This window comes from Anabrus simplex, chromosome 1 (genome assembly GCF_040414725.1).
Source record: "Anabrus simplex isolate iqAnaSimp1 chromosome 1, ASM4041472v1, whole genome shotgun sequence".
Classification (NCBI taxonomy): Eukaryota; Metazoa; Arthropoda; class Insecta; order Orthoptera; family Tettigoniidae; genus Anabrus; species Anabrus simplex.
Genome location: NC_090265.1, coordinates 453502029 through 453522815, shown reverse-complemented (window position 1 = coordinate 453522815; position 20787 = coordinate 453502029). Strand labels below are relative to the sequence as shown.

Genomic DNA, 20787 nt, shown 5'->3' with positions numbered 1-20787 from the left:
TATTTTTATACGTGTTAGAAGGGTGCTATTTCTGTTATTACGGCAACGGCATTTGATGAAAAAAGCGGTGGTGGCGTGGGTGGAGTGATTATGTGTAGCATGCATTTCATGAGAGTGGGCGAAGAAATAGACCATAGGCCTATCTATTGTTAAGCTTTTGAACAGTTAAATGCTCAATGCATTCGAGGGCGTTAAATCGCCTGGTACAAGAAGACAGGAGAACTGGTTTATTCGGATCTCAACGTTGTCAACGATTATCCTAAAGGATTTTTTTTTTTTTTTACCTTCTGAACATATCACTTTAAGAGTTCCTAACCATTTGTATTAATGCCAGACTTCAGGAATTACGATAGTGTCAGCACAACCATAAAGTCGCGTGTAATCACAGTAACAAATAAGGCCAATCCAAAGAGAGAAACATACGTGTACTGTACGGAGATAAATATCGATGGGAGTTATGAAGTTACAGAAGACTCGTGTACAGATAAAGAGAAGCGTATACGATTCATCTACCTTCATTTCGAACTTTTCTCTCCTGCCAATCCAAGACCGTCCTTTACAATTAGCAGCAGCGGTTTCCTTGTAATAGGCCTATGTTAGTTCGCTGATTATAGTTTTGGAATTACATCATAAAGTGATTGACTTGCGTGTCACAAGTACAGTAGTTACATTTCCAGTCAATGTACGAGGGGGGATCAAATATAAGCGGGATTTAATTTTTTAATTTAAATTCATTTATTCAAAAACAAAAGACAATTACAATTTTTTCCACATAGTTTCCTGCTTTGGAAATTCATTTGTCCTAGCGTATGGGCAGCTTTTTGATGCTCTCATCGTAAAAAGAACAGATTCGTGTCACCAGCCAGTTGCGCACGAAGTCTTCCACACTCTCGTCATGTTCAAATTGTTGCCCTCCTAGAGCTTCTTTGAGCGGTCCGAACAAATTGAAATCGCAGGGTGATAAGTCCGGGCTGTAAGGAGGATGATCAAGTGTAGTCCATTGCATTTTATGTAGCTTGGTGACAGTTACAGCTGAAGTAGGCCTATGGGGCCGCGCATTGATGAATCGATTGATCTCGTCTTTTGCGGCGATATGCAACCCTCGCTTTGTTCAACAGCTCTCAGTAGTAAGCAGCATTGACTGTGCGCCGCTCATGCAAAAAAAATATCAGAAAAATGCCTCGTATGTAATGCTGGTCCGAGGACAACGATCGTGTTGCTGATTTTTCACACGTTCCCGTCTTTACTTTAACTTTTTATGCCGGGCAAACTCACGCGTCCTCGTCAGTGTTTGATCACCAAACTGTGCAGTCAATCTTTGGCAAATTTGCGCCACTGTAACTCCTTCACGAGCAAGAAATTTTATAATTCTGCCTTGCGCAGTGGAGGGGTGCACCTGTTGCTCCGACATCGTGAGCGTTACTGCCGGAACGGCGGGAAATATCTAACAACACGCTCTCCCCGCTCCTAACGGTCCCGCCCAAGCATAGCAGAAGCGCGGGGCCAGTCCTACCAACTGTTGATGTTCAGAAACAAAAATCCCGTTTATATTTTATCGACCAACGCATGTTGGGTATTCAGCCCAAAGGCAGATTTGCTCCTCAACATCTCAACCATCAGCTGTCATGGATGGCAGAGCGTTATACGAGGGAAATGAGTAGTGAGGTAGTTTCCTGTTGCTTTCCTTACCAAGCCAGAAGTTGGTATTGCATATCAGTCTGTCAAGCCCACTGAAATGCACGCACCAGCCGACCCCACGAACGACATTTTCGCACCGTTTGTAACAGTGACTGGCTGCATAGGAAATGGCATAAGTTAGCTAAGGATAGGACTGAGGTCAATGAAAGTAACACATTTGATAGAGCCCGTACCAGATGACATAGCGCACTGTAAACATTAGGTCTCAACAGTAAAGTCATTTCAGTTACTAGCTGGATAATATATGATTGATTTCGAAGTTGAACTCCCACCTGTTAGTTAATCACAATTGACCCTAAATTAAGGCTTAAATGACTCTAATACTTTGGATATGATAAACAAAATTATGATTAGTTTCTTTCTCTGGATAACCCAATATCTCTACCATACACTTACAGGTGAATGTCGTCGTGATCATCATCATCATCATCATCATCATCACGGAGTGAGTTGGATAGTTTGGGTTGCGTTGCTGTCAGCTTTAATTCGGGAGGTAGTGGGCTCGAACCCACTGCCGGCAACGCCGAAGAAGGTTTTCCGTGATTTCCCATATTCATACCAGCCAAATACTGGGGCTATTCCTTCCTTCCTTCCTTCCTTCCTTCCTTCCTTCCTTCCTTCCTTCCTTCCTTACTAGCCTTGTCCTATCCTATCATTGCCATTACACAATGTCTGTGTCGATGAGATGTAAATCAAATAGCAAAAACATACATACATCGATTATCAATAATAGACCGTTATGGCTTTGAGCGTTCATTCTGCAAGCCTTTGTGAATTTACTAAACGTCCCCACAATCCTCCGTTTGCAAATAGTGCTGTGGCCTCATTTAGTTCTATACCTACCTCTTATCTTTAAATCGTTAGAAGCTGAGTCTAACCATCGTCGTCTTGGTCTCCCGCTACTTACACTCCATAACAGAGTCCATTATTCTCCTAGGTAACCTATCCTCCTCCATTCGCCTCACATGACCCCAGCATCGAAGCCGGTTTATACGTAAAGCTTCATCCATCGAGTTCATTCTTAATTTAGCCTTTACCTCCTCATTCTGAGTACCTTCCTGCCATTGTTCCCACCTGTTTGTACCAGCAATCAGTCTCGCTACTTTTATGTCTGTTAATTCTAACTTATGAATGAGATATCCTGAGTCCACGCAGCTTTCGCTCCCGTAAAGCAGAGTTATCTGAAAACAGACTGATGTAAAAATAGTTTCGTCCGGGAGCTGACTTCCTTCTTACAGAATACTGCTGATCGCAACTGCGAGCTCACTGCATTAGCTTTACTACACCTTCATTCAATCTCACTTACTATATTACCATGCCGGGAGAACACACAGCCTAGATAATTAAAGTTATCTACCTGTACCAGCTTTGTATTACTAATATGACATGCAATTCTCTTGAATGTTGAATTGCTTACCTACTGACATCAACTTGGTCTTCGAAAGGCTAATTTTCATACCATAGGGATCTACTCATTGTACCTATTGTCCGACTCGTTGGCTGAACGGTCAGCATACTGGCCTTCGGTTCAGAGGGTCCCGGGTTCGATTCCCGGCTGGGTTGGGGATTTTAACCTTAATTGGTTAATTCCAATGTCACGGGGGCTGGGTGTATGTGTTGTCTTCGTCATCATTTCATCCTCATCACGACGCGCAAGTCGCCTACGGGAGTCAAATAGAAAGCCCTGCACCTGGCGAGCCGAACCCGTCCTGGGATATCCCGGCACTAAAAGCCATACGACATTTCATTTTCATTGCACCTATTTTCGAGTTCCAAGATATTAGACTGCAGGCTTTCGGCACAATCTGCCATTAAGACCAAGTCGTCAGCATAGGCCAGACTGCTTTCTACATTTCCACCTAACTGAATCCCTCCCTGCCATTTTATACCTTTCAGCAGATTATCCATGTAAACTACGAACAACAAAGGTGAAAGATTACAGCCTTGCCTAACCCCTGTAAGTACACTGAACCAAGAACTCATTCTACCATCAATTCTCACTGAAGCCCAGTTGTCAACATAAATGCCTTTCATTGATTTTAATAATCTACCCTTAATTCCATAGTCCCCCAGTATGGCGAACATCTTTTCCCTAGGCACCCTGTCATATGCTTTCTGTAGATCTACGAAACATAAACACAACTTTCTATTCCTCTCGTAGCATTTTTCAATTATCTGGAGCATGCTGAAAATTTGATCCTGACAGCCTCTCTGTGGTCTGAAACCACACTGGTTTTCATCCAACTTCCTCTCAACGACTGATCGCACCCTCCCTTCCAAGATGCCAGTGAATACTTTGCCTGGTATACTAATCAATGATATATCTCGATAGTTGTTGCAATCCTTCCTGTTCGCTTGCTTATAGACAGGTGCAATTACTGCTTTTGTCCAATCTGAAGATCCCTTACCAACACTCCATACTAATCTTACTACTCTATGAAGCCATTTCATCCCTGCTTTCCCACTATACTTCACCATTTCAGGTCTGATTTCATATATTCGTGCTGCTTTATGACAATGGAGTTTATTTACCATCCTTTCCACTTCCTCAAGCATAATTTCACCAACATAATTTTTCTCCTCGCCGTGAGCTTGGTGTTCCGAGACACCACAAGAAGATTTCCCTTTATGTTGAGAACTTTTTTAAAATATTCCCTCCATTTGATCGGTGATTCCCTGGGATCAATTATGAGTTCACCTGAATTACCCCAAACACTGTTCATTTCCTTTTTCCCTCCCTTCCTTTCTTTATTACTGTCCAGAAAAGTTTCCTTGCTGCTTTACCTACCCTTTCCAGGTTATTACCAAAATTTTTCCACGACTTCTTTTTAGATTAAAAAACAATTTGTTTCGCTCTGTTTCTTTCATCTACGTACAATTCCCTGTCTGTCTCGGGCCTTTTTGGAACCATTTCTGATAAGAATTCTTTATACGTTTACAAGCTGCTCTCACTTCATCATTCCACCAACATGTTCGCTTTTTCCCATCTTTACACACAGTCGTTCCTAGGCATCCCCTTGCAGTTTCTATTACAGAATCCCTGTATGCCACCCATTCTCCTTCTATATCCTGAACCTGCTTACGGTCCACTGTTCTGTACTTCTCACTAATCATATCCATGTACTTGTGTCTGATTTCCTCTGTCTGGAGATTTTCTACCCTCATTCGTTTGCAGACATATTTCACTTTCTCTATCCTGGGCTTAGAGATGCTTAGTCCACTACAGATCAGATAGTGGTCAGTATCATAGAAAAATCCCAAAAAACGCGTACATTCCTAACAGACTTCCTGAATTCGAAGCGGCTAATCTATAGTCTATTATGGATCTGGTACCCTTAGCCTCCCATGTGTAAATAGCCTTATGCTTGAAGAATGTATTCGTAACTGTTAAACCCATACTAGCACAGAAGTCCAGCAAACGCTTCCCATTCCTATTAGCTTCCATATCTTCCCGACATTTACTAATCACCTTTTCGTATCATTCTGTTCTATTTCCAACTCTCGCATTGAAATCACCCATTAGCACTAGCCTATCCTTTCTGTTGACCCTGACTACGATGTCACTCAATGCTTCATAAATCTTGTCAACTTCATCCTCATCTGCACCCTCACATGGTGAATACACTGAGACAATTCTCGTCCTAATTCCTCCAACTGCCAAATCTACCCACATCATTCGCTCATTTACGTGCCTTATAGAAACTACGTTGCGTGCAGTAGCATTCCTGATAAGCAGCCCTACTCCACACTCTGTCTGCCCTTTCCTTTTTAACACCCGTCAAGTACACTTTATAATCTCCTATCTCTTCCTCGTTATCTCCCCCTACCCGAATATCACTTACTCCTAGCACATAATACTGAAAAGAAGGGTCCATTCTGCAATCCATGTAAAAGATATCTGGTGGCCCATTTGGTTTCATTCCTGCCAATCTCATTAAAATTCATTCATAAGCCACCCAATGGAGTTCCGATTTCTCTGCCATGTGACAGAGAAGAACGAAGCATTAAAACTAATACTTTCCCCACATCCTGGAGGGATGTATTCAGTACTGTGTGTTTCTGTGGTTGTTGGTAGTGTAATATATTGTGTCCATATTTAAAGAAGAGTATTGTGCCAAACATAAACACCCGGACGTCGAGTTACAGGAGTTAACCATAGCCGATTAAAACCCCCAACACTATCGGGGACCCGAAGGTCTCGATGCTGACCCTTCAGCCAAGGAGCCAGACTTCTGTTGGGCGGTCTATTTTTGGGTTAAGGGCCGGTATTATAATGAGGATTTAAACTGAAGATTTAGTTAAACTGTAACTTGAGTTCAAACCGATGTTGAGTCTTATAATGACCGGCCTAAGTTAAAGTGAGGTGAAGAAGTTAATATACGATCTTGGTAGCAGTGACTTGCGAGAAAAAAGACAGAAATGACTGTCGATAATGTTTTGTTTACTTCTTGTAGGTAAAATGGCGGATAAAAGCAATAGACTTTGTCCGAATTTTACTTGTAAGGAAATAGAATTGCTTGTGCAATTAGTACATAAATATTTATATAGTCCGTGAAACAGTGGCCATATGAATTCCTCCGAAATCTCCCATTTTAATAAACATACTACGGGAGGCATAAAACCGCAATGCTATTAGTAGCTGACTTATGGGTTCTACAGCATGATTTCTGAAATAGAAAGAAGTTACTTTATTTTCTAAAATTTACACTTTTGACATTCAAACAGTTCAAAACATTTTTACTTTCTTACCTTTTCGTTGCATGTTTTATTCTAGCACCAATTTGCTGAAATAGGGTTATGAAAGTCTGTTTCGTAAGCCTAAACCTATTTAAAATTATTTTTCATTCCATATATGAAAGTGACGTCCCCTTGCTCGGAAAACTCGTAGTGCCCGTGGTCGTTCAATAATTTGAATCACTTCTTTGTCATCGCTTAGTATTTCTTCAAACACCTGAAAAGTATCTTCGAGATCCATTCGTTCTGCCATGTTGTAAGGTTATGTATTCTTAAACTTCAGTTTAAACGGTAGATGAGTGGCAGTAAAATTAATCTCTATTTAAACTTAAGATTAAGTTTTATAATACGCGACTAACAGATAAACCGAAGTTTAAACTGAACCCTCAGTTTAAACCTCTATTATAATACCGACCCTAAAAAAGTACATGTCACGAGAATTCTACGCGCTGACATTATACGGCATGTAGTTTCGAATGATTTTTTCCCCCGCTTTTCAAATATCCGACCATCCCTGCCGAGTTTGAACCAGCGATCTTGGGGTCCGAATGGCAACACTTTTGCAAATAATTCACTAGGAATACTAATATGCCTATAATTTTTATACGTCCCTTATAGTTACACCGAGCACACACGTTCGTAAAAACACAAAATATCAAGGTTAGCCAGATTTTACCTTCTAATTAAAAATCTCTCTAAAGACAGAAGGGCTTGTCCGTATGACAACAAAACTCATTAGTGTACCAGAGTCTTTGTGATAATTTGCATGAGCTTTAATTATGACTTCGTCTAATGGTGTCTTCTTCAGTGAACCTTTATCATATAAAGGTAGGCTTATGATGAGTTCACATACACTCTCTCTCTTTCTCTCTCTCTCTCTCTCTCTGTGTGTGTGTGTGTGTGTGTGTGTGTGTGTGTGTGTGTGTGTGCGTGTGTGTGTGTGTGTGTGTCGTATTTTGTCCCCGAAGCCTTTTTTGACATATGTACATTAAAAATGGTTACCTCGAACCTTATTGCCTTGCAGAAAAAATAAATCGGTGCTTTGACAGAATTGCACCGAATCCTCCAAACGATGCGTAGAGAGGCTGTGATGAAGTGTTATGTATTGAGATAGGACCTTTGACCCGTACATTTAGCCCCTTAAGCCCCAGTTTTACAGCTGGATACTCGACATGTCAACCCTATTCGCCACTGCCTCTCTCTGCGTTGGTTGGTAATGTGGTATCGTGGTTTCCCCATTATTATCCCAGGCAAATGCTGGGGCTGTACCTAAATTAAGGCCACCGTCTCTTACTTCCCATTCCTGGCCTTTCCTATCCATCGTCGCCATAAGACCTATCTGTATCGGTGTCCCGTAATGAAAATTGAAAAAAAATAGTGTGCTGTGTTGCATGTAAATAAAGAAAATTATATTAAGACGAACACTCAGTTCCCAAGACAGAGGAATGAACCATACGCGGTCAATCTCCGGCCCGGCCGATAATCGAACCTGAACCGAAAGTGACTTCTCTGACCATTCAATGAAGGAGCTGGATATCATCATCATCATCATCATCATCATAATCTTAGAAATAATGTCCATTATACATATAGAGATAGGGGTCAACATCATGGTTGATAAGAGAGGCCTGGAACATATTTTAAAAAGCAATTGTGATGAATGGAAAATCGTAAATAAAAATATAAACAACCTATGGGGTGGATTTAAAACAATTGTTGAGGAGTACGGAAACAGGTGTGTACCTTTAAAAATGTTAAGGAATGGTAAAGAACCATTGTATTATTATTATTATTATTATTATTATTATTATTATTATTATTATTATTATTATTATTATTATTATTATGTCCGAATCGTTGGCTGAATGGTCAGCGTACTGGCCTTCGGTTCAGAGGGTCCCGGGTTCGGTTCCCGGCCGGGTCGGGGGTTTTAACCTTCATTGGTTAATTCCAATGGCCCGGGGGCTGGGTGTTTGTGCTGTCCCCAACATCCTTGCAACTCACACACCACATATAACACTATCCTCCACAACAAAAACACGCAGTTACCTACACATGGCAGATGCCGCCCACCCTCATCGGAGGGTCTGCCTTACAAGGGCAGCACTCGGCTAGAAATAGCCACACGAAATTATTATTATTATTATTATTATTATTATTATTATTATTATTATTATTATTATTATTATTATTATTATTGTTATTGTTATTATTAGGTTATCGGCAGGTCCAGTCATGGCTGTGATCCAATCATGACATTCTGGGGGAAATTAATTGATATGGTTTCCCGTTGCCTTCCTCGATGCCATTTTCGGCTATTCAACATCCACCTTTAACATAGGAGACAGTTGCTGTTGTAGCCACTTCTCTGAGGTACAGACGCTACGACTGGTATCTGCTTTCAACTTGGATACAGATATCTTTCACTCAACCCGAACACTGGGCTGCCTCTTCCGCCGCCACCACCGTACTGAAGAGTACTTCTTCGCTTAACGTACCGTTGATGTCTTCACTCGTAACCCTGAGCTGGGACCCTTACATATGCTACACATCAGATCAGTGTGCTCTGACACTCACATGGGCAGGGTCGCCACGCACTGAGTAGAGCTGCTATCCATACGGGGACATTTAAAAAAAAATCTATTTTATTTTAACAGGAAAATGAAGATTTAAAAGGAGGTGCAGATTAGGAAGAAGGGAGAGATTCAAGGAACTTAACTAAGAAATTGAATTTAGCAAGAAAGTCAGCTAAGGATAACAAGATGACTCACATAATTGGCCTCCATATGAATTTTAGGGAGTAATTGAAGGATATGTATGATACTTTAAAGCAGAAACAGGTTCCAGGAAGGATATTCCAGGGATCGTTAATGAACAAGTGGAGTAAAGTTACTTGGTTATAAGAATAGTTTCAAGTTGGGGGAGGTGACTAATACTGGCAAATTACTGATATGTATCTATGACAATAAGCACATTTACTAGATGATACAAAATTTGAAAGCTAGGAAAACAGCTGGGACTGATAAGATTTCTGGGGATGTATTGAAGGCAATGGGTTGGGATATAGTACCATATCTGAAATACTTATTTGATTACTGTTTGCGTGAAGGAGCGATACGAAATGAATGGAGAGTTGCAATAGTAACCCCAGTGGATAAGGGAAAGGGTGATAATCATAAAACGAATAATTATAGGCTTCTTAGCTTGACATGTGCTGTTTGTAAGATCTGGATAAGCATCATTTCTGATTGTTTATATTAGACATGTTTGCGAACTTACCAACTGGTTGATAGAAGGCAGTTCGAGTTTAAGAAAGGTTATTTCAGTGAGGCTCAACTTGTAGGATTCTAGCAAGATGTATCAGGTATTTTAGATTCAGGAGGTCAAATGGACTGTATCGCTTTTGACTTATCCAAGGCTTTTGATAGGGTAAATCAGAGGAGATTATTGGCGAAAATGAGGGCTATTGGACTAGATGAAAGGGTGGTTGAATGGGTGCTAATTTTCTAGAAAATAGAACTCGGAGAACAAGAGCAGGAGAAGTGTTATCTGATTCTGTAATTATTAAGAACGGGGGTCTCTCAGGGCAGCATTATCGGACGATTGTTTTATTATATGTATAATGATACGAGTAAAGAACTGGAATCACAGATATAGCTATTTGCGGATGATGTTTTACTGTATAGACCAGGGCCTCTCAAACGCCCAAAATCTCACGCATGCAAATTGAGGCGCAGAGATCCTGTGCACAATGCATCGGTCCCACTCGGCACGGCTCGGACCAACGCGTCGTTCGGGGTGACTCGGCTAAGCTCGGCTCAGCTCGGCTCTGATTTGGAGCGTTACGAGCAAGTGAGGAAGAGGGAGACAGGCGGAGCGAGCGAGACAGGCGTGGGGAAAGAGAGAGAGAGAGAGAGAGAGAGAGAGAGAGAGAGAGCGCTATTGCTCCAAATCGAGGAGTGGGGGTCTGCGCTCTGGTCAACCAAGCGAAGTCGTCGTTTACACCGTGCACAGTGCATCATCTCGGCCGTTATTCTGGGCTTTCGAGACCGGGGCCGCCATCTTACCGTCAGATAGCTCCTCAATTCTAATCACGTAGGCTGAGGGGACCTCTAGCCAGCCCTCAGGTGAGAGAAAAATCCCTGACCTTGCCGGGAATCGAACCCGGGGCCTCCGAGCGAGAGGCAGGCACAAAACCCTTACACCACAGGGCCGGCCCTTAAAACTACCAGGTGGACAAAATAATAACGCACTGAAAATATTTACAATAGGACTGACAGGAAATTGACCCTTGTTAATAAATATCACAGAAGATACTGGAAATGGCGTCGTCTGAAGAAATGAATCTGAGGATCCAGAAATCCTGACTCCACTTCACTCAGAAACCACCGGCACAACCCAACACGCGAAGTTTCGTCTGGACGCTTTGGGAACGCATGTACAACAGTAAATTTGTAAGGATACAGATGCAGGTCTTTTTTTTTTCGATAAAGTTTCGACACGACGATCTCTTATTTCCCACTTGCAAACGGCGTCGAGATTTCATCGGACTTCGTTCCAGGCTTTCCTTCACTTGAGCAGTGTTTTCGGGTGATCGAACTCTTTTCGGATTGTTACGGATTTTATTCGCTACTGAGCCCACTTCACGCCGCTAAGGTTTGCATTGCAGACTTTGCTGGAGGTTAGACGCGCTGTTTGAGCACCATTTTGTGTTGCATTCTACTGGTCGCTAAACACATCTGCTCCTCTCTCTCACTCACACGTAATGACACAGCGACGTACTCGGGAGAGGCGACAGCAAACGACTGGTGCATCGAAATCGCGGTTTCCAGTATTTTGTGTGATGGGCAGTTCTCCTGCTCATTAACGGGGGTCAGTTACGCGTCAATATTTTCCGTGCCAGTTCTATTTTTCCCACCCTGTATAATTGGACCCCACTACCTCCGCAGTCCTTGAGATTCACTTCCACGAACGTACTACGCTGGCGCAGCAGGGGGAGAGCTGATACTCCTACGTGGTGGATAGGGGGTCCTAACCGGCTTGCTGGCGGACTTGAAGGAAATAAAATATCTCTCGCGGAGCAAACACACCACCCCCTGTGGTTGGGGGACGCAGACGTAGACTACAACCACGGTATCCCCTGCCTGTCTTAAGAGGCGACTAAAAGGGGCGACCAAGGGATGACTGAATCAGAACCATGAAACTACTTGTGATGAGTACCATCAGTCGCGGAACACCATGGGTCGCCTTTACTTGCGAGTAGTACCATTATGTTAGGTACTCAATAGTTTTGTGATTAGTAGCAGCAGAGTGTGGTTCACTGTGGGTTGCCAATACCTGTGATTAATACCACTAAATGCGGAACACCATCATGTGAGAAACACATCGTGGGTCCGCATTGCCTATGATTAGTATCCACTATATGAGGAACAGGGGAATACCGGCGCCCGTGATTAGTACACCTAAGTGAGGAACACCATGGGTTTGCGTCGCCTATGATCGGCGCTATTATGTGGGAAACTTCATAGGTCTGCGTACAATATTTGTGAGTAGTACCATAAATGTGTGGAACACCGTGAGTCTACGCTACTTTTGATTAGTACCGCAACATGACAAATACCATGGTTCCACTTCACTAGTGAAAGTATCTTTATGAGGGGCCGTTGATCTGGATTTTGGACACCTTCAGACAGGAATCATCATCGATTCCGGATTGTGCTTTGGAAGCAGTCCCTTGGTCAGTAATACGATTGTTTTAAGATATTTTTGGGAAGGTAGGGCAATGCGGGTCGGATCCACTGATTGTCTTAAATTCATATTCATCCATTCATTCTTCTTCATCACGTTTTGAATTCTGGTCAGGGGATGATTTTGGAGTTTAAAAATGCCATTACATTTCGTCTCATTTCGTACCATTAGGGTCCGATGACCTAGATGTTAGGCCCCTTTAAACAACAATCATCATCATCATCACATGAGTTTCACATTGCTCGTGTCCTTTACGTTTCCTTTGCCGATACCTTCATTCTTAGAAGGGTCGCACCTCTTATTTTTGATTAAACCTAGGAGGGAATGAGTACCTATTTGTACTTTTCCATACAGCAATAATCACCACCATGACCATTGCGATGTCCACGACGTCATTCATCAACAATAATAACAAGGTGTTTATCATAGGGTTGTTCATCAACTGTTCTTCCTAACATCACGGTTGCCTCCTACGTACGCTGCTGGTAAAACTGCTATGGCTCTCCGTCTCGTGAATGTTTCAACTAAACTATATTAATATAATCTGTAAGTGTGTCGTGTATGTAGGAGTAGGCCAATGCCCGAGCCGTATACAACAGAAATAAGCATAAATCAATCACTGGACGTCGTTTCCCTTAGAAGCCCTCTTTGAAGTGTGAGCTAATTATGCACATTTCTCGCTACGCCAGTCTAGAAATAGTGGTGAGAGAGAAAGTAGAGATAAGGATGGATATAGGAAGACGGTGAACCGAGAGTTATGGTTTTATGGCATCATTTCCTGGATGGAAAGCATGTATATGGGTTGGTGTCGTCCTCTTCTACTAACACCGTCTGGTAGACTTCATTTATTTGAGGTTTCAAGCTATACTGGGTGACGAGAAAATACAGACACGCTGTTTAAAACCGCTAAAACCATTCCCCCACCCTTCCCAACACTTCCCTCCTATGTTATTTTCTGCGCGTAGGGGTACAGTTTTATTTTTATGGCTTGGAAATCGGGGAGAGAAAGCATGAGACGAGGCAGACGACGACTTTAAAAGTTCAAAACTCTTGTCGTGTGGAACAGTAAGAGCATTGCTTGTGTCACGTGACTTACCGCCCAGCGTGGTTTGACACTTCAGGTAGGTTAGTGTTTGCCATTAATATTTATCTCCATTTTGATGTTGTGAATAGATTTAATATTTCCTACAGAATATTAACCACCGTACCATGTTCAGATCTGTGAATATGTACATCGACATCTCCATTCTTAAAACATATATCTGATCAATGTTTTCCGTTCACTTGTTGTGTTTAGAATCTTTTTTAAGAGACATACATTAAGGTTATTCTTCTTCGTGGTCATTTCCCAATTGCCTGGAGTCGACATTTCATTTGGATTTAGCCCGTTTTTACGGCCGGATGTCTTTTCTAACGCCAACCCTATTTGGAGGGATATATTCGCTCTTGTGTGTTTCTGTGGTGGTTTGTGTTGAACGTAAGTGAAGATGTGTATTAAGATGAACGTAAACACCTAGCCTCGAGCTAGAGGAATCAACCAACCAAGTTAAAATCCTCTACTCGGCCGGGAATCGAACCCGGAGTCTCCTGAACCGAAGTTCACTACGCAGATCATTCACACAAGGAGTCAGACATAAATGGAGATTAACTGAGCAAAATATGGGTTATGTATTAGTTGTTAGAAACGTGGTGCGCCGGACTTTACTTATTTAATGTATCCGAAGCAAACGAGCGTGTAGTTTTAATTGAATGTTGATAACATGATCATAGCCGCAGCACATTCAGTTTTATATGGAATACAAACCACACAGACGTCACTTTTCATTTCATCCGTTTGTAGTTAATTAAATGGAAGTTCTTCTACAAAGACTTTTGAAACGCGACCACCCTGATGAGAAGTCAGTGACTGTGCCACTTGGCTATCACGTCTCATTTATTGAATCCGCGCCATTCTTCAGAACCAGTAAGAAATTTCTTAAAGCAAATAATCCCTAAAGCTGGATGTAAAGAATGGTGTTTTTATATGTATTTAATTATAATGTTACCATTTCATCTTATAAAGTAAATCATTCGTTGGCGAATCTGTATATTCGTTAATGAATTTTCACTAAGTATCCTACGGTTCGAATTTCGGGTAAAGTCTGTGGGGTTTCTGAACAAAAATTTCATCCCTGTAAAACAAATAAGTCTCGTGGTACGATCACGCACGATATTAACAGGGTAAAACCAAACCAAACCCTATGGCGCAACAGCCCCTTAGCGACCGCTGCTCAGCCCCGAAGGCCTGCAAATTACGAGGAGTCGTGTGGTCAGCACGACAAATCCTCTCAGCCGTTATTCTTGGTTTCTAGACCGGCCCCGTCATCTCACCGCTAATAAATCCTCCTCAGTTGTAATCACGTATGCAGCTCAGATCCAGGTAAAAATCTTTGACCTGCCCGGGAATCTAATCCGGGGCTCCCGGGAAAGACGGGGGCCACCGCGGGGTCGGTTATATAAACAGATATGCCTGATATGCACATAAATAAAGTTTCAGGGGGTCCGCTGTCTGTAATGACGTTTATTTTGCCATATTTTAATATATTTATCCGTTTTAAGCCAAACAAGATCGTATCAGTAGTTTTTAGCTTTCGTGCCTGTTTGTTTGTTTGTTTGTTTGTTTGTTTGTTTTTTCCACCGTCACTGGTAAACGGTTGAATAGATCTCGACTAAACTTCATCCAGGAGCAGGTTTCAATATGCATATCATTTAAAAATCACTGAATAGACTGGAGATGTATAGGAAGACCACAAGATAATTTTTTTCAATTTTCTGTTACACTGTTGATTATATCTCGACCAAACTTCATATTTAGAGTCTACTCATCTAGGAGCAGGTTTCAATATGCATATCACTTAAAAATCACTGAATAGACTGGGGGTTTATAGGAAGACCAGAAGAGTTTCTTCAATTTTCTGTTACACTATTCATCTTATGTAAAATCCGTGGACCATACGTGAAACGCCCCTTCATTTAAAATCGCATACCTACAGTTATTTGAAGGGTCAATAACAGGAGAAAACTCAGAGGATGCATAATATTTCGCTCGGCTTGAAAATTAACCCCACCTAATGTAACCGAACAGCGGAAAAATATGACGTAGAACGTTTCCGTTTGGTGTCCGTCTGTCTGTCTGGTTATCTGTCTGTTTGTATATTCCTAAAAGTGGAAAATGCTGGACTTATTTCAACCAAACTACGTATTTGGAATATACTCACTCAGGATTGAGTTATCATGCGTATATGTTGTCATGGTAATCACATGGAGTTGGTACTTATAGGAAGATTATTTTCGTTAACATTAGGTCTATCAAAAGACTGCATTTAACAAACGTTCAAGAATATGTTATTTCCGTTCTTTAAAAAAAGGAAACTCATCTCCGTACAGGCCATGAATGCCCTTAGATTGGTGGAAGGTAAGGGCTTGCACTATCCTTAACCTCGGCACTTGATGGAGTGGAGTGGTTGGCTCTGAGCCCGGTCGCCTTGTCCCCATGAATTAACCTGGTACTCATTTTTTGGCGTAGGCTGAGTGAGCCTCAGGACCATATACACCTCTAGAAGTGAAATCTCGTTTCTTAAAATTTTCGATTTCCTGGCGGGGAATGGAACCCACGTTCTTCCGGGTGAAACGAGCACGCCTTTACCTCGTCGGCCAGGCAGTCCTCCCTTTCCTTAATGCCATGTACTTACTTTTCGTACGACGGATAATAACGCAGATAATACGAATAACTGGATTTTTAGTACAAGTCCCGTGGGACATGACGTACATGTCGCTTCACGGTGGGTAACGGGAAAATCTAAAGAGCCATTTTACTATTTTGGGTCGGGCAGATAATAAGGGAAATATCATCAATGTCAGAGCGCTACGCCATTGGTCAGAGATACAATATGCAACCTGAGAACTACGGAGAATTTCGCACAACTTCGTACCAGGAACTGTACCGTAAAATAAATTCGGAAATCGTCCCCATTATCTCCCTCGAATTTGTTCAGCTTCATCGTATTTCATGTTACTGCCACGCGCTTTCGTAGGACAATATCATGTTAACAAGTCGCATAAAACGTGTGAATAGAGCCATGCTACTTCGCATAAATTCCTGAAGGAAACATTTAATCCGCTGCAAATTCTCGTGCGCAGAACAGATTCAAGTGGTAGTATTACATAAATATTTAAAAATGTGTTTTTAACTATTACTAATATTGTTATTATTTCTAATGGACAATGTATATATTACAGGAGTTTACTAAAAACACCTTTACCGAGCTCGATAGCTGCAGTCGCTTAAGTGCGGCCAGTACCCAGCATTCGGGAGATAGTAGGTTCGAACTCCACTGTCGGCAGCCCTAAAGATGGTTTTCCGTGGTTTCCCATTTTCACACCAGGCAAATGCTGGGACTGTACCTTAATTAAGGCCACGGCCGCTTCCTTTCCACTCCTAGCCCTTCCCTCTCCCATCGTCGCCATAAGACCCATCTGTGTCGGTGCGACGTAAAGCAACTAGCAAAAAAAAAAAAAAAAAAAAAAAAAAAGCATTCCGTCCGTGCGTTCTACTGGACCGATTTGCTTCATTTTTATTTTATTCTCTCAGGAATTACCTGCTGGTGAATCATAAGACACTGATAGGTCTCTAAGTTCAACCAAATTTGAACAATCATAAAATCAAATCATTAAATGATCACTCCTATATTTGCAGGAGAAGGGTTACCCTAACCCGCTATACATTCTGTACCCAGGTTGCTAAGCGACGAACACTTTCATTAATATTCTGATGTATGTGATTTTCATTTTTAGTAATGTCAACCGTGTTTGATTACTACCTGTCAAGCCAGAGTCTGTACACTTCCTCTGATCACGGAAGTATTCTCTGCTAGATACTCTTTGATTCCCTGCTCTTCTCCTGATTATGAATGTACTCAACAGATGGCAGAACGTTCCTAATAACTATACCTCGGATTTGTAGGTGGTAATAGGTTAGAATGCAAAGTAATTTGGTTTGTAGTAAGTGTCATACAACCAGTTGTACCATAACGTAGGAAGAGCAGCATAAATTCAAGGAGTTCTATAGGCTGTACCCCTAATATCTATGCAAATCGCATAGCATAACCGCTGTACAGTGTAGGGCAGGGATGGCGAACCTATGCCACGCGTGTCACTAGGTGACACGCGGACACGATTTCGGTGGCACACCACCTGCATATTAACGATTTTATGTACGTCTTGTACTATAGATTATACATATCTCGTGCATCGTATAGTCATAGGGTTTCAGGTTTAAGAAATAAATACCGAAAATGTAAATTCTAGTTCCATTCGGACATGCAGTATGGCAACTCTGATAGGTCCGCAAGTCAAGTGAGATAAATGTCAGATGCAGCCGACGAACTATTTGCTCACCCACGTCAGTCAATTAGTGAAGTTTTAACTTGTTTGTGGTTGCTAGCATCGCGCAAGTTTTCTTAGTCAGTTACTGTTTACTGTTTTGAATTTTGTAAGACAAATAGTTGCCAAGGGATTTTCCCAATTTCGGGATTTGGAGAAACTACCGCACTTTATTTGAAAACCTCATACTCTATTGCACAAATGAGCGATATGAAGGTCAATTTTTTGAGTGGTTCACAGTTTAGAAATGGACTTCACTGAGTTTCAAGAAAGCAGTAGGCACATGGCTGAACAAATTCGTACAACTTGGTGTAGCATTGATGAAAATCGAGGTTGATGGTGAATACTCTCTCCAGAAGCCGGAGAACTTAATATTTGACCAGTGGAACAGCCTGCCACAAATGATGTTTTCGGCCATGAAGAAACTTGCTACAGTGCTACTTACTTTGTTTGCGAGCAGCTGTTTTCTACAATGAACGTTGTGAAGTCAACAGTTAGAAACCGTCTTTGTTCAGATCTAATAGTTTCTCGTGTGTTATTGAGACAAAAAGTTATAAACCTAACATAAATGACATGGCTACTAAGTATATTTGCGATATTGGCAAAATACGACCATGAAACATGCAATTAAATGTATTATTTTTACAATGTATATATGTATAAGTAATAACGTATTACGAAACACAATTTTGAATTAGGGATGAAAGTCGGTGTAGGTGGTGGTCGTGGGGGGGTGGATGGTAGCAATTACAAACGAAAATAACAAGTGACACAGTAGACAGTTGAGAATAATAAACCAGACTTAAAATGGCACACTAGTTGGAAAAGGTTCGCCATCCCTGGTGTAGGGTATACTTGTTACTGGCTTATGTAAGTTTGCATTCTAACCTATCAGTACCTAATAATCCGGACTCTACTAATAACTTACATGCTGCTAATAGAAACCAGTCTACGTACGCATAGACGGGAAGGTAAGTCGACTAGCCTTCTGTATGACCATTAATAAAACGCAGGGACAAACTCCTGAAAAAGTGGATGTCTACTTACCCGAACCAGTATTCAGCCACGGCCAATTGTTGCACTATTACGGGCAAGATCGTTTAAAAATGTTAAGATCAACATACGGCCGAATGGTTGAAGCACAGAGAATATTGTATGGAAAAAAGTGTTATAAATGACATTACCTGTGTTAAATGTTCATATACCGAGCTCGATAGCTGCAGTCGCTTAAGTGCGGCCAGTATCCAGTATTGGGGTTCGAACCCCACTGTCGGCAGCCCTGAAGGTGGTTTTCCGTGGTTTCTCATTTTCACACCAGGCAAATGCTGGAGCTGTACCTTAATTAAGGCCACGAACGCTCCCTTCCTACTCCTAGCCGTCTCCTCTCCCATCGTCGCCATACGACCTATCTGTGTCGGTGCGACGTAAAGCGAATTGTAAAAAATAAAATAACTATTAATAGGCCTAACCTGATTTTTTTGAAAGGTTATTACTTTTTTACATTTGACCTTCCAAAACTTTGAAAACTTATGCTTAACTATCTACGTTTCCGAGTTGTGGTATTCTTTAACTGAACCTTCAATATGGCATGAAATGGAGTTATGTTTATTGCGAAGAGTTTAATTTTAAGAGCGCCGGGCTGAGTGGCTCAGACGATTAAGGCGCTGGCCTTCTAACCCCAACTTGGCAGGTTCGATCCTGGCTCAGTCCGGTGGTATTTGAAGGTGCTCAAATACGACAGCCTCGTGTCGGTAGATTTACTGGCACGTAAAAGAACTCCTGCGGGACTAAATTCCGGCACCTCGGCGTCTCCGAAGACCTTAAAAAGTAGTTAGTGAGACGTAAAGCAAATAACATTAATTTTCATTAATTTTAAGAGCTTTAAAGAAGAATTCTGACCATAAGTTTAATTAACATTATATGCCATAATTTTGTTACTACTTGCTGCAAGTGACTTCTTGTGCATCTGATATCGTCGTTGCGCTATGTGAAATATTTCAGCGTAGAACTTTGTCTGGTAAGGATCTGTCATCAAAGGTTCAACACTGTGTGATGATCCTCAAAGAATTCTCGTTCTTGATGAGATACGTGCTGCGGGTTAGTATTTCTCTAGCAACAACAACGTCACATAGTTGTTTTCGCAGGCGCAACGACGATATATTGGTCATTTTCGCGGTCCGATAATGAAGACAACTGCCAGATGCTGTTTCTAGGATTGTCTTTGGCTAGGACACAAATTACTTCATAAAGAGTGTTTTGTTTTCGTGAACAATGAAGAGCAGTATTCGACGTAGCAACCATTGAGCCGTTCGTATGAAAATGTATTAAGCAAATATTTTTTTACAAACCAAATATTCCAAGGACATCCTATTTTTTAAGATGAGTTACAACAGAGAATTGTAACGGGTTGCCAGAACTTATTGTTATCTGTTGGTAATTGTAACACTAACTGTCGCTATTATCTCAAAAGAATCGTTGTTCCAATCTAATAATTTGTATAACTTACCATTAAAGAAAGTTTGTCTGCAAGTATGATTTAGTAGCCTCTGTGCAATGGCGTCGCGTTGTCAGCACTTCTCAATTCTATTTAGTTTATTAATGGGAGGACTTTTTTCGTCTCTGTAAATGCTTTCCGTTTAGTTAAATAATTAGTTATACTTCTCTCGTTCGTCGCACTTGTGCCAGGAAAAGGAATTAAATTGTAGAACCTATTTTTACACTAATTGCTACGTGCACTGCAGCACGAAATTCAGCACGAGTGTTAATGAATCACCTGTCTCAAAATAGAGTTATTCTTTCGTAACATTTACAACAACGACAATGATGACGTTTTAGCATCTCAAAACATGCTGACTGTACAGAACAAGTAAATTTCCACCCCCTTATGGTGAAAATTGTAAAAAATAAGATGTTGGCACTTGGGCGTTATTGAGACATAAAACTAATAACATTGTTACTGATAGTTCAGGTACCTCGGATAAATATTAACGGAATATTTTCGGCGTGAAAATGAAATGAAAAGTGTATCTATGACTAAAAATGCTTTTCGCGAAAAACAACATCAATGTACCATCTCCCTAAACTTGAAAAGCAACTTGTAGGAACCTACGTGTGCGTCATTAAGAAAGAAGCCTTTGAGATGTGGGAGAAAATAAGCTGGGTACAAAAGACGACCGATATGAATAT

The 20787-nt window shown here is 41.4% G+C and overlaps 1 protein-coding gene across 6 annotated transcripts in view; it reads left to right on the top strand.

Moving 5' to 3' along the window:
* Lmpt (Limpet) overlaps positions 1 to 20787 on the top strand; it is a 1284547-nt gene that overhangs the window by 1004346 nt on the left and 259414 nt on the right. The window lies entirely within an intron of this gene.